Here is a 13,045-nt window from a genome sequence, read left to right as displayed (position 1 = left end):
CTTTTCTCCCAGTTAAATTAAAGCATTCAAAGGCTCCTCTGAGAGTTGAAAGAGAAGGGAGAGAGACCTGGTAAAGATGATTCAGAATTTATGTGCTGCAGTGCTCTCTAGAGGTCCTTTTTTTTTCTCCACTGCCTATAGAAGGAGTCCAGATTTTAACTGTGCTGATTTAAACATCTCAGCTTGGGGCCTCCAACTACAGGGGAAGAGGGGAAAAAACCAAAGAGAAATAAATTTGTGATCCAGCAATTATATATACGGTTACATTCTCAAGGACTCTGTAAGTTGTGCTTATTTTTTCCTCATGTGAAAACACTGCAAAGTCAAAAATATTGGCATCGAAATGTAAAGCATTGTTTCAGCAGAACAACTGAGGGGAAACAGTAGGCCATGTAATTTTTCTTAAAAATTAGAAAGAAAGGTTTTCCTCTCAGCTCCATTCTTCCTTGAGGTTACGAAAAAAAGTGGTTTACTTATTTCAGATGCCATTCTGATGTTATTAAACACTTAATAACACTTTTCTTTCTTGAAACAAGGTGCTGTGCATGCAGTACAGTTCTATTTTTACTACAAGTAAATCACCCTCCAAACTCCCTGCCTGTGTGCTCTTTCCTTGTGCTTATAACCTGGAGTGGCTTCCTAGATGGAAGGTGAAGCTTCTCGCTGTTTTTCAGCCCAGAGAATTTGAGTTTGCGTGAGTTTTAGGACATGCACTTGCATTCCGAGCTAACTTTCCAAAGGTCAAATGCTAATTTGGTTCTGGTGTTTAGGAATTGGTGGCACAGGCTTGAGAAGGCTTGGCAGGTGACCATGTGGTGGGGAAATTAGGACAGGCTTGTCAACCAGTACACTTGAAATGAAAGATTAATAAGCCTGTCTTTAGTCAATAAGAGCACCTGGACCAAGCGATCCCCTTCTATTAGTGTCAAAACCTGACTGTTAATTGTTTGTGCTTAAATAAGTTTTGCTATGGCAATGCTTTTGTGCTAAGCTAAGTTTTTTGTGACAGAATAAGAACTTTAGGAGATCTGCAGATTATCAGCCCACACAATGTTACTGTAACATCAGCCTTAATTTGTGGTGACTGCATTAAATTCTATTTATTGTTCCTGCCTCTTCTAATTTCTGCAATTGTTCTTTAGCTGAGAACTTTGAAGCACGGAAAGAATTAAATTTCTTACAAAAGCTATCAGGTGCCAAGTAAGCCTTACTCATATCTCTAGATTTGCACATTTTACTACCTTTGAAAATTCCCCCAGCTGAGTGTAAAACAATCCAGCATGCTGTGGCTCAACAATGCATGTTAGACTTTCAAAGTGCACCTCAGATCTTCTCATGTTCGTGCATTTTAGTTTCTAAATCCATGTGTGCTGAGACATCACAAAAATATTTTCCTGTTTTCTACTGGAAGTTATTTTTGCCTTTTACTCTTGTCTGTCCAAGTCTGGGGCCATGCAGCTACTTGGCATCCTATTGAGAGAGGGAAGATAGAAACTGCTGTTTTAACAGCTGCCTCAGGTCCCTCAGACATCATCCAACCGGATACTTTAGACAGCAGTAAAGGCAGAGGCTTTGTATACACTGCCATTTTTTTCTTTCATGCAAAATCTTTAATTCAGGTGGAAAGCAAAAAGCTTCCTCAGCAAAATGGATGTCTGCTCCATTTCATTGTCCAGTTTTTATTTCATTGTCTAGTTTCTATTTTTCTAGTTTAAAACCATATTAATTCCATTTCATCCTCTCCTTTGCATTCATGAACTGGCCATTTTGATTTAAAAAAATATATAATGCAGATGTAAACACCTCAGGCTTTTAACATCCAGTTAATCTTATTGACAGCAAAAGGCAGAATTCAGCAGCATGACAGGAAAATCCATTTTGCATCACCAGTTGTTATTAGGAAATGCTTTCCTATTCCTGATACGTGACAATGAAAAATCCTCTTTTGAGGGCATTGCTTGACTTCAGATTTAACGTAAATCTTTGTCTAAAAATCCCCAGGTTTAACCTTGTTTAACCAGGATCATTTATTTAACATCATTACTATTAAGAGGTTGCTTTTGAATCTGCAAACCCATATACTTAGCATTTGTTTTTGTTTGTTTCCACTTCTTCCCCTAATTGTTCAAAAGGCTCTGTGAAAAAAGAAACTGCCCCCTGGAAGAGTACAACTGTCCCTTTTTCATGCCCTTTTTATGCTTCATTTTCAAGAGAAAGCAAAACTCTCAAACTTCTTGCAGCAATGGCACTGTTTTCCAGTGTTATTTCCCTTTTGGAAAGCTAGTTCTTCATATTTGAAGCAGTCCCAGTGTGATTAAATAGAAGTAATGAACAAAGATTAGTCTACAAGTGAAACTCCCAACTCTTCATGATTCATGTTTTCACTTAATCACAATTTCTTTGACGTATAGAATCTCTGTCTCATGGAAATGATTTGATAGATTTAGTTTGACCTCAAAGGGTTTAGGTGGCATCAATCCTGTCCTTTACCCACAAAGAAGCAAAATCAAACAGAAATGGATTTGCAGTACAAATTTCCATACCTTTTCTTACACCAATCACTTACTTGGAGAACTTCATGAAGAAAATAACACAGCTTCATTAGAAGAATAACTGCTGTGTAGATGTGGAAAATGTGAGTGGAGCAAAAATGTTTTCACAGAATAAACCTGCACATTGCAGGCCAGTCCTTGATCAAACCACAACTAAAAAATTAGCCTTTCTTTGGAGAACTGTTCCATACATATAAATCCATCCATACACAAACATGTAGACACGTTCCTGGAAATACTTCAGTGAGTTCTAAGATAGTTACTCAAGACTAAACTTTACTGTAAACTTCTAATAACAAGATAGAAGAAATAGTTATAAACATTCATATGAGAGTTTTGTTTTCTCCTTTGGTGGAAATAATAGGCTAGGCCACGTTAGTATCACTAAATTACCTTCATAGTCCTGTTTTTAGACTGTGTGTTGATACTGAGCTCCACCTTTCACTTTGACACCTTGTCTAAGACTTGACTTAAGCAGGAAAAATGGAGGCTCTTTCTCTGACAGTTAAGACTAAATTAGGACTTATAGACTTCTTCATACAGATAGATAAATCTACCCATATTAGGAGAAGCTTCTCATATTTCAATTGCTAAAAGACTCTCTGGTAACTCGTGGGAAATATGAAGCTTTTAAATAAAATTCCCAGGAATTCCACTAAGCAGAAGTAGCTGTTTTCAGTTCTATGTTATCTCTGCTCTTCAAAGGAGGAGGAAACAATTGTACAGAAAGGAACTAAGTGTATCAGGAGCCCATTAACTGGCAGATAGTAGGCAGAGAGGAATAAGCATGGAAATTTGTTACAGGGAAAAATAATTTGTGATTTCCCCTTCCTTTGTTTATGCAACATACATGGGATATTATTTTCTGGATGGAAAACCTCTGGATCATAAAAGCAAAGGCAATCCTGTCTCATGGAGTTTTAAAAAATTATTAGATCTCAAGGGAACAGAGACACATTGGATGATTAGTGCACGTAGGAAATTAATATTTTATCTTGAACCTTAATGGGGAAGCCTCCATCTTTTTTTGGTCAGTTAAACTTCAGCTGAGTATTATTAGGTACACACAACATTGACCTTGAAATGAATCTCCAGGACAGTAAGAAGTATGCTCACTTAAGAATGCCTAAACAGCAGACAAATGACAATCATCCTTTTTGATCTCAATAGCCTGTCATAATTTTTTGGCAAGAAAAGGTTCTTTGTGTATCTTCTTAACGTGTTAATGTGCTCATTCAAGAGGGAAGCTGTGGGGTAAGGAGCAGGTAAGACAAAGGTGACTTATAAGATAAAGACTTGGATACCAGATAGAGAAGATGAAAGTAAAAGATAGGCCCTGCAATGTCTTTTATCTGTTGAAGATCAAGGGGGTTTTACCAGATTAGCGTGAAGAGAAGACTTTACCTCGTACATTATGAAGCAGTGGCTGTGTGAGGCAGAGCTAAACTTCAGAAAAGTTATTGCAATGCAGTTCTATGGTGTAGAACTTTAAAGCTTTAAATATTTGTGTGTAGCTGCTAATTCCTAAGACTCATTTCTCTTTACATGCCTGATTTTTTCTATCCGTACAGACAAACTAAATTTTGACTGATCAGGAAATGTCAGCATTGAAAGTGGTTTCTTTTTCTCCATTCCTAGATCCGGGGTTGACCCTTTTTTTAAATCAATTCCTCTGATCTGTGAATACTTCTAGCTCCATAATGTCAGCTTGCTGATAAAACCTTCCCCCCTAAAATGCCTACCTTTGTGTCAGTCAGTGAGAAACATCTTCCTGGGACAGTTCTTGCTGCTAAGGTAGGAGGACTTTGTGAGGCTCCATAACATGAGTGGAGGACTTCAAAGCAGCCATGACTTTTCATGGTTATCTGAAAATAAAATTTTATTAGTTATTATTATTTTTATTATTATTATGCTTTATATTATTTAGAACAAAACAAATCCAACTCTGGGTCTGGAAGGCACTGGGTAACTGTGCTCTGCCATACCATCTGCATCTACCTGACTCAGAGTGAGGCCTTGCAGTCAACATTCCTCCTTGAAAGCAGAATTTCCCTATCTGTTGGAAACACTTGCTTTAATCCTACAGCTTGACAGTTGCACAGAGAGCTCTCTAACCTATGTCATTCAGCTGCCAAGGCAGCCTTACTGTTTAGAACTGTGACTAGATGAGACACAAACCCCTTTTTCACTGTGCCAGCCAGCTTGGTGCTTTTTAGTTTGATTACATCCATGCTTCTTCTTCTCTTTTTCCAGTGCCTTCTTTCAGACCTCACTATTGCAGGTTCTAATCAAAGTCACTTCTGTGTTCCCTCTTTGACAGAATCATATGACAGGAGAGGCTTTTCCCACTTTTTGACAGCTTAATAATACAAACTGTGAATCCAGAAGAGCTTGTCTGTGTTTTCTGAAATATTCACTGGCACCCAATATGTTCAATATTTGAGATCTCATATCACAGATAAAACATTCAAAACAATCTGTGGAAGAGACTGGAAATGTATAATAACCATCGTGTTTAAAGTACTTTTTATGAGATACTATAAAATTGCCTTTCCTTGAAGTGAGTAATTCATTAGGCAATAAAAGTCAAAAGCAATTTTTTTTTCAGAAGCAATTTACTATTTAGTGTATGAAAGAAAAGCAACAGGATTACAATTGCTGTTAATTTTTAGAAGATCCTATATTTGAATATTCAATTTATTTTACCAACTTTCATGTAATTTCTAAAGGAAATAAAGTATGATTTGGTGCCTGTTTTGTGGTGGATGCATAAGCTACACAAGACCTGCACTTCTGAAAATCTCCCTTGCTCAGGTTTGGAGCTTTCCTGTTTGCTGTGTTTCTTGGAGAACACTGACAGAGTTTAGACAGTTCAGCTCACAACAGCTCAGCCCAAATAGGTGACAGTGAGGCACTCGTGCATAATCTCAATTCAGTGCTGTATTGCTATTTAATGAGACACAATTAAAGACAAGATTCTGTAAGGGAGATAAAGTACTGCAACGTGCAGCTTGTCTGCACAGTGAGTTGTAAGAAACAAACATTTACTTACTTTACTTTGTTTTCAGTTTTCCAGTCATCATAATACAAATATAGATGAGCTTAAGGTCTTCCTGCAGAAGAAGTAGGCACAGTGTCAAACATCGTGCTTGTGGAAAACAAGACTAAATTGTTAATAAGGACTATTGTAATACAGTTATTATATTGAATAATTGGCAGTATTTTCATTTAAACAATGTGTATTAAATAGCATTCACCTGTAAAAAGTAGGCTAAATATTATGCAGTGCAAAGAAGTAAAATGAGTTCTTGCCAAGTGGATTAGTTTTGTCTGTCCATGTGAGATATTTCATTTAATTTTCATCTTTTCTGGAAGCAAACCCCTTGTAATCCAAATGACCCCACCTGTAGCATTGACAGCATGACAGCTGCATCCTTCCATCAGTGAGATGCACAATGAACCGTGCAAGTGTTCTCAGAGCCTGTGGGCCACTCTGAACCAAAGACCACGAGGCAATGAGTGAAGCTTTGTTGTTCCCTTGCTTTCAAATAATTTACTATTTGAGGAACGTAGAGACATTCAATGGGAGAGGGAGAGAAATGCTGTTGAGAGAAAAAGCTGCTGTAGGAAATACACATTCTAACATCTGGTTTGGCAAACCAGAGTGGTCTGGACAGGCAGTTCTCTTGCGGAGCCTCCCTCGTAGCCCTGAGGGAAGTGTGGTTTTGTTGGCAAACATGCTCAGAAGTCTGGTGTCAAGTTGTCCATATGGACTGAGGAGTAAGTCTCACAAGGCCATATGCAGCTCTTATACTCTTTAGGTAAAGGATGGTAAAGACTGCAGGTGCGATAATGTTCTCCTCTGTGTTCTCTCCCACGGGAAAGACTCTGGAGTGAAGGGGTTCCCTCTGAATCCAAGCATGGAACTGCACATTGTGCCAGCAGAGGAAGAAGGGACTGAGAAATAATGGCAATTGCGCTCTGCTTCTGCAGCCAAATCATTCACAAATTCACCAAGCAAATGTCCCTCAGTTTTCCACGGAAAATGAGTTCTGTGACCCAGACAGAAATAAAGAGAACACTGTGCATGCATTAGCCCAAGGTACAACAGTTCAGGCTGCAATAAATTCTGCACTTAAAGAGAAACTGAATCTGCTGCTTCTCATTAAAGATTCAGACTTGATGCTGGAGCCTGGCATTCATGGAGGCCTTTTTTTTTCCATTTCTTTTTAATATGTAGAAGTGCAAATGGAGGCAGAGCTTTGTGCAGCACTTTCTCAGATTTTTTTGGAAAAAAAGAGGATGAATAAGCTTATATGGGGCAGATTTATTCCACTGAGAGACACTTGTGTCTTTCTTTTCTGGGCCTACTTCTATATTGTGTCAAGGAATTTTATATAAACTCTGATAGGTGAAAATTAACACTGTCTTCAAAAGACCACTCAGAAATGTGAGATCTATTTATATTTGCTACTCATATTTGGGTATAGTATAGTATATCAAATGTCAAATATATAGTAAACAATATAATTAAAAAATTAAATGTGAAAATAAAAAAACAAATAATCCTTTATTTTTTCCACTTTAGATCCTAGGGATCTTGGATGAAATGATATCTCTAAAATGAAAATATTTGTGAATTATTTATCAATAAGTTTTTAAGATATACCCTTTAAATATGCTATAATGTTAATCATATGTTTACTTAGCTCAAATTACTATTTCCTAGGTACAGTCTGTAACTAGAAATGGAACACTTCTTATGTAGGAAATGCTTTTTGGAAGATATTATTGTGTTTATTTCCAGAAGCAATGAAAATTTCATCACACAAAGTCAATTTATCTAAACAAGCTCAAAGGACAGGACCTTGCAGGTGGATTAAAATCCTCTCTTTGTGTTTCAGAATTCTAAGGGACAAACTGATGTTTCATAGGCTAGAAACCCATGCAAATGATTTTCTCCATTGTTGATTCTTGGCTAAGGAATCCTGAAAGGAACGCTCTGACTCACGGTGTTTAATCGGCTTTCGGGTCTGCGCGGCTCACCAGCAACAAACATAAAGCTGCAAGAGAAGGGAGCTTGAAAGGAGAGAAGAAAAAAGCATTTCCAAATGTTTTTGAAGCCAGGCCAGTGAAAATCCATCTTATGGATTCACGTGACAGCAGCTCAGTTTTATCCAGGCAGAGCACATGGTGCTTGGTATTTATTAATGATTTTATGACAAATCGGATGTATTTTCAGCTGCAGGTAGAAGTACGTCACTGCAGGTTTCATTTCTCAAAAAAAAGCACCAAGTGCAAGAGGATCTGAAATTTAAGTTTGATTTATTTTTTGGGAAGCCTCTGTGCATTTCATTTTCAATGCATTCCTATTTGAAGTGCCACCTCAGGAGACAGGCAGCACCTTCGGGAGCTGCGTTTGCCAACATCTGATCTTAGACCAGAGAGCTCAGGTTTTATGTTCATCTTGCATCCTCCTAACACAATATCCTTACTGAATCCCTTATGAAGGCCTGACTGCTTTTAAACTCAGCATGCGGTGATCAATCAGTAAACTGGTCATATTGCAGCAGGTTAAGCTTGGGATAGTTTTCGCGTGGAAAGAAATGGCACGTGAGGGCTCATGCTTGTCATGGTGACAAGGAAAAGGTAACAAGGAAAGAACTACCTTATGTTTGGTTCATTACTCATGATCTTTGGCTCACAAAGTGAGCAAATGTATGTCCTGGGCAGTGTGGTGAGAGATTTCACAGTGTACAGCAGAAAGCTCTGGAGCCCATGGTCTCCCAGCACTCCTGAGCATGTCTGAACAGCAGGTATTTGCAGGCTCAAGTAGGACACAGAGTTTTAAACTGCATGGAGTTGTATAGAAAATCAAGAACCTCTTGCATACATCAAATAAAATAAATTATTACAAACTTACGCTGTTTCTTTCTGTGTGGGCAGGAAGGGAATAAGAGAGGGGAATCATACCGGGGAGCTGCCTGCTCTATCGTGTACAAGAGTATTTGATATCTAAGCAAGACTTACCCCAGTGTTTTGACTTGTTTGATGCCTGAGGAAAGGCAGAAGCTGGAGTAGATGCCCAGTTCCATCAGTAGCACAATGTCTGTAGCTTGCTCATCCAAAGGCAGCTGACTGTCTGCCCCATCTGAGGGAGAAATTCATCTTGGTGTCATGCAAAACAGCACTTTTCTGAGCTGATTATTTGAAGATATTGCTCTTACCTTTGTTGCTGGTTAAGCCTAATGTTATGATAGTAGTTACTTCTAGTCAAAGATAAAATATTTATGCATTTTTCGCTTTTTATATAAACCTCACTTACATTGCCTTAACATGACCTAAACCACACCTCTGACCAGTCCTTACTGGATTTATTCAGAAGGTAGAATCTTCCTTTAAAATTTTCCATCAGCGAGACACAACCAGGAAAAAATATATTGAGTGAGCTGACACACTCTTTGTTATTTCCTCTAGTTTTTGTGTGCTCAGGAGAGTAAATTATTCACCAGCTGGAACTTTGGAATACTCTTGGTAATAAATCTTGTATGACACAGATAGACACATCTCCATAGTCATAAAAACACAAGACAGGATTATAAACAATTCAATAATCCACCTGATTATTAGGTTTCCCAATAACATTAATTACACCATCCTAAAGCACTGGACTTTGCTGTGGACATAAATGTATTAAAAGGGGACTCCAGTAGCTTTTGCATAACGGTTTTTGGAAGGGAAATTTGTGAAAGATAAATTGTTAGTTAATAAAATGCACAAGGAAGAGAAAGGTTAACCTTAATTTTATAACTCTTATTCAAGTGGCACATCCTTATGCATTTGAATACTGTTGCTGAATTCACATGTGAACAAAGATACAGAATGTTACAATTCTGAACTCCTATCTTTCCACTTAAATACTTATGTAAAGAATTACTTGTTACTTGTTACTTGTTAAAACCAGCTTATAACATATTTATGTATTAGATATACCAAGCACTGTTGAGCAAGGCAGAATCCACGTTTGAAGAGTTCTGCAGGTGTGTAATTCATTTTAGTATCTCACAAGTAAAATGACAGAGGCTGTTGTAATAATGGGAATAGAACAAGAAAAGAGAGCTCATATCCTAAATTGTTCAAATTATAGGTTTAGCAGTTCCTCCAAAGTTGCTTGACTGTAGTTGTACTGGTCTAAAGGATGTGGGAAAGACAAAGCTTCTAGATGTTTTTCCTTTTAATATGAATGGTTTCTACTTTAAGTTTATTCCTCTAATTTATCTAACTCATCTTTTTTTTTTTTTGGTTTAGCCTAGAATCCTGCCTGACCTGGAATATTGCATGGAGAGTATCAATGGCTATGAGTCACATTTTGATCTGAGAATAAAAATAAAATAATATGAATTAATTTCTTAGGAGCTTTAAAAGACTCAAAGCTGTAACTTTAAGGGTGATTTTACTGATGTTTAAGGCCATGACCAGAATGCCCACTTCTCTGGGTAATGGGTGGAAAGATTCTGTGGATGGTAAATTTGTGAGACGTATGTTCCTTTTTTTTTTTCTTTTGTCAAACCTTGGCAGAAACGTCCTTTGAAGATGTTAATTTTAAAAGACTGGAAGAATAGAGTCATATATAGATTTTAAATACCCTGATAGTAAGGACAAGGCACCTTCAGGAACTGATCAGACTCACAATGACACAATCAAAAGTGGAGAACATCGGCTTAAATACCATGACTCTCATGTCCAATGAATATCAATACCCTCAGAGTGAGGATCAGGACTTGGCTCAATGTACAAAGTCCAATGTCTGTCCTTATGAGGGTTCCACCTGCTGCTGTTGCCAAGTGGTGCCTCACAAACCCCCCTTCAAGCTTCAATGTTGTTTTCATTGCTTTGGTTTTGTTTCCCAATTATGAACACGATTTGCAAAATGAATGGAAATCTGGAAGGGATTTAAGGCTTCCAGGCAGACCTCCCCAAAGGCATTTGGCAGCACCGTGCCAGGGCGAGGTCAGAGTGAGAAAAGCAGCCTAATTTAAAATTCTTGAGTGGTCTCATCCAAAAGATAGACAGTGGCTGCTGAAGCTGTGCTTCCAGCATGATATCCTGCAGAAAGCAATTTAGGTTATTAGCACAGAGAGGACAGAAGAGCAATTTTCCAGCCTACACAGTTAATCAATAGGAAGCTCCCACTTCCTCTGGAGGGAAGGGAGAACAGTGCTTAAATGACAATGATTCATAAAACGGCTTGAAAATATTATAATGGTACGAAAAAGGCATTTGAGAATGGACAAATTTGAAGAGGAGAGACAGAGATAATTTACACCAAGGGCTCGGGTGGTCAGGGATAGTGAGGAAGCCGTCAAGGCCTGCTGCATGTGCCAAAAATGAAGGCCCAGTTCATAAAGATAATGCACACTGCTGACACAGCAAAACCAAAGGCCTAACACAGAGATTTGTTTGCAATTAATGGACATGTGTGTTTGCCCTAAACTCTTATCCCAATTCCTTTGAAATAGAAAGTACAGTTAAACAGATGACCATCAAACCTTATTATCACTAGACAAGCACAGTAATGTCTGCCTGCAGGCCACTGTTTAAGAAGCAGTTCATGGTGAAATATGGGTTTAGACTCGGGACCTCTGGTTTGTTATCAAGTACAAAAGAACGGTGCAAGTCACCAAGAGCATTTATTTTACACTGATTAACATTTTGTTTATTAAGCTAAATGTAAGTGTGGAACCATTTGCTGTCGTGTTTTTGAGAAGACTTAATAAAAGTGACTTTTAATGGTAATTCAGAGGCAGTGAGAACTCAGACACTGAATATAACAGACAAATTGCAAGTGCTTTGTATCAGAGAGTGCCTTTGCTGCCACACAACATCTGTCTCCTTGCTCCCCTTTTCCTGCATATTTTTCTGCAGTAACCCAATTTCCTCAAAAGCAAAATCTCTGTTTGGTTCTGGGAAAATTTCACTTAAGGCCTCCCAAAAAACCAGCAGGACAGTTTCCAGAGGAGTCAGGAAGCAAAGCTGATGGAAAGCATCATGGAAGGCAGGGTGTGTGTCCCTACAACCCTCAGCACAGGTGGGTGATTTGCAGCAGCTCTCAGCTCCCATAAAATGTAGGGATTCACTCTCAAAAGGCAGGAGGGACAAGGTCACACTTTCATCTTCCTCTACCTCCTGCTCTGGTTTATCCCAGCTGGGTAGTACTGGCCTCTTTTTATGTTTTTAATTTTAATTTTGCTAAAAAAAAAGTATATACTTTTTTGATGCTAACATCATCCTCAGGACCAGAATAGCAGAAACTATTAGAAAATTAGAAAACATATTTTACTAGTTCTATTTTATAGTCATATAATGTTATGCAGACCTAGTTTTACTTTCTTATATGACACCCTGGCTGCACAACTTTAGCCCTATGACTATGAGGAAGCTTCTTGGTTTTGTCAGCCTGAATAACTGTTTAATGGCACACACCAGTTGTAAAAAAGTTCTTAAACATGAACTGCATTTGAAAAGGAAGTGTTAGTGGGACAAAACATTTTCTTTATTACTTATTGATTTTTGTAGCTTGGTTAGATAATTCTTGGGCCTGTTAATTGCACTAAAAAGTAGGTCTCTATACTAGAAAAACCTCTTTTATCATGGTGGACTCTGTCAAGCTCAGGAGGAGAAAAGGAATATTATATTAATGGGAAGAGGTGAATGATTTTGTTTAGAATTAACGTACTTTTAAAGAATTTGAATTAAGCTCCTGCTGCTCCCCCTGATTTTCTGCAGTGCTGTACAATCTGATAAGTAAGTGCTCAATTTCTCTGTTTCTCTGTGTGTGTTGAATAATCCATGGCCATGTATATAAAAATAACTTGCATAAAAATAACTGAGTAAATTTCTTACTGACAGTTGTACAGAAACATTTAACCTAAAAGTGATGTTATAATTGCTTCTAATCATAGCAAGTGTCTACTTTTTCTGGACTCCACTGAAAATCTGATCAATGAATAAATATAAATGTATCTATAAATATGACATACTTATTTACTGATATTTCTGTGCTGAAATTCTATATTCTGGAGATTTTTTTTATATAAGACAATTTGACCTTTATTTTACAGGCTGAGATGGTGGTGTTTGATATCTCTAGGCCCAGTTGAAGTGAATCCTGAAAAATTTTAGACACATTTTCATTTACTGCCTTGACCTGCAGATCTCTTGGTGCCTCATAAAAAAATCCACAGGACTTTAAAGTCAAATAAATACTCTTAGTTTACATTCTACCCCCTAATCAGATCACAGCAAAAGAGTGATATAATGTGGGATTCTCAGTACGTAGTTGTAAATAGGATATTTTTACATTTTCATGTTTCTAACCATTAAAGAAAAAAGGGTAGATGGGAAGTGTTGGCCTTGAAAAAACAGATGTGCTGGGATTTAGTTGTAGTGTTGTCCCAGATGCCCTGCACTGGACTATTCAGTCTTCTAAGATA

At 37.8% G+C, this 13,045-nt stretch overlaps 1 long non-coding RNA gene across 1 annotated transcript in view; it reads right to left on the bottom strand.

The window, feature by feature from the left end:
* Window positions 1–10,376: 10,376 nt before the first annotated feature.
* LOC113970726 overlaps window positions 10,377–13,045 on the bottom strand; it is a 54,889-nt gene continuing 52,220 nt past the window's right edge. Inside the window, exon 8 of the long non-coding RNA XR_003535302.1 lies at window positions 10,377–10,658. This is a non-coding gene — a long non-coding RNA (uncharacterized LOC113970726). The remainder of the gene's footprint in view (window positions 10,659–13,045) is intronic.

This window comes from Neopelma chrysocephalum, unplaced genomic scaffold (genome assembly GCF_003984885.1).
Source record: "Neopelma chrysocephalum unplaced genomic scaffold, ASM398488v2 Primary Assembly neopelma1_78, whole genome shotgun sequence".
Classification (NCBI taxonomy): domain Eukaryota; kingdom Metazoa; phylum Chordata; class Aves; order Passeriformes; family Pipridae; genus Neopelma; species Neopelma chrysocephalum.
The sequence above is the reverse complement of the archived record's forward strand: the minus strand, read 5'-3'. Positions and strand labels throughout refer to the sequence as shown.